Here is a 2389-nt window from a genome sequence, read left to right on the forward strand (position 1 = left end):
CATTCCAGTAGAAGAACTCCCAGAGTCGGCGAAGGAAGCCGTCCAGGAGCCACAGCCTGTGGCTGAGGCCGTTCCCGGGACAGAGGCCGTGCCTGAGGCTGCTGAGGAACTTGCCCAGGTGGTGGAACTGGCCGAGCCACTCGTAGCTCAAGTACCAACCACCACAGTGGATGCCGTCTTACCCGCACACGAGGAAATCGAGGCCGAAGAGAGCATAGAGCCGGCCGAGGGGGCTGTGGATGACCAGGTGGAGAATGTCGAGCCCAGGGAGAGTGCTTCAGTCGCGGTCCTGGAGGAGGGAGAAAAGTTGGCGGTGCCAGAGATCGAGAGTGGTGCACTGGATTCCATGCATGCGACAGATCCCATGGTGGAGGACACACAGGGAGCATCTCCTGCCAGTGAAGACATTCACGAGGTCGTGGAAGACGAGCAAACCAAAGTCGATGTGCCACAGCAAGTTTCCGAACGCAAGGTTGAGCTCCCCATTCCAGTAGAAGAACTCCCAGAGTCGGCAAAGGAAGCCGTACAGGAGCCACAGCCTGTGGTTGAGGCCGTTCCCGGGACAGAGGCCGTGCCTGAGGCTGCTGAGGAACTTGCCCAGGTGGTGGAACTGGCCGAGCCACTCGTAGCTCAAGTACCAACCACCACAGTGGATGCCGTCTTACCCGCACACGAGGAAATCGAGGCCGAAGAGAGCATAGAGCCGGCCGAGGGGGCGGTGGATGACCAGGTGGAGAATGTCGAGCCCAGGGAGAGTGCTTCAGTCGCGGTCCTGGAGGAGGGAGAAAAGTGGGCGGTGCCAGAGATCGAGAGTGGTGCACTGGATTCCATGCATGCGACAGATCCCATGGTTGAGGACACACAGAGAGCATCTCCTGCCAGTGAAGACATTCACGAGGTCGTGGAAGACGAGCAAAGCAAAGTCGATGTGCCACAGCATGTTTCTGAACGCGAGGTTGAGCTTCCCATTCCTGTAGAAGAACTCCCAGAGTCGGTGAACGAAGCCGTCCAGGAGCCACAGCCTGTGGCTGAGGCCGTTCCCGAGACAGAGGCCGTGCCTGAGGCTGCTGAGGAACTTGCCCAGGAGGTGGAACTGGCCGAGCCACTCGTAGCTCAAGTGCCAACTGCCACAGTGGATGCCGTCCTACCCGCACACGAGGAAATCGAGGCCGATGAAAGCATAGAGCCGGCCGAGGGGGCTGTGGATGACCAGGTGGAGAATGTCGAGCCCAGGGAGAGTGCTTCAGTCGCGGTCCTGGAGGAGGGAGAAAAGTTGGCGGTGCCAGAGATCGAGAGTGGTGCACCGGATTCCATGCATGCGACAGATCCCATGGTGGAGGACACACAGAGAGCATCTCCTGCCAGTGAAGACATTCACGAGCTTGTGGAAGACGAGCAAAGCAAAGTTGATGTGCCACAGCAAGTTTCCGAACGCGAGGTGGAGCTTCCCATTCCAGTAGAAGAACTCCCAGAGTCGGCAAACGAAGTCGTCCAGGAGCCACAGCCTGTGGTTGAGGCCGTTCCCGGGACAGAGGCCGTGCCTGAGGCTGCTGAGGAACCTGCCCAGGAGGTGGAACTGGCCGAGCCACTCGTAGCTCAAGTACCAACCGCCACAGTGGATGCCGTCTTGCCCGCACACGAGGAAATCGAGGCCGAAGAGAGCATAGAGCCGGCCGAGGTGGCTGTGGATGACCAGGTGGAGAATGTCGAGCCCAGGGAGAGTGCTTCAGTCGCGATCCTGGAGAAGGGAGAAAAGTTGGCGGTGCCAGAGATCGACAGTGGTGCACCGGATTCCATTTCTGCGACAGATCCCATGGTGGAGGACACACAGGGAGCATGTCCTGCCAGTGAAGACATTCACGAGCTTGTGGAAGAGGAGCAAATCAAATTCGATGTGCCACAGCAAGTTTCCGAACGCGAGGTCGAGCTTCCCATTCCAGTAGAAGAACTCGCAGAGTCGGCAAACGAAGTCGTCCAGGAGCCACAGCCTGTGGCTGAGGCCGTTCCTGGGCCAGAGGCCGTGCCTGAGGCTGCTGAAGAACCTGCCCAGGAGGTGGAACTGGCCGAGCCACTCGTAGCTCAAGTACCAACCGCCACAGTGGATGCTGTCTTACCAGCACACAAGGAAATCGAGGCCGAAGAGAGCATAAAGCCGGCCGAGGTGGCTGTGGATGACCAGGTGGAGAATGTCGAGCCCAGGGAGAGTGCTTCAGTCGCGATCCTGGAGGAGGGAGAAAAGTTGGCGGTGCCAGAGATCGACAGTGGTGCACCGGATTCCATGCCTGCGACAGATCCCATGGTGGAGGACACACAGGGAGCATGTCCTGCCAGTGAAGACATTCACGAGCTTGTGGAAAAGGAGCAAACCAAAGTCGATGTGCCACAGCAA

This window comes from Selaginella moellendorffii, unplaced genomic scaffold (genome assembly GCF_000143415.4).
Source record: "Selaginella moellendorffii unplaced genomic scaffold, v1.0 SELMOscaffold_42, whole genome shotgun sequence".
Taxonomy (NCBI): domain Eukaryota; kingdom Viridiplantae; phylum Streptophyta; class Lycopodiopsida; order Selaginellales; family Selaginellaceae; genus Selaginella; species Selaginella moellendorffii.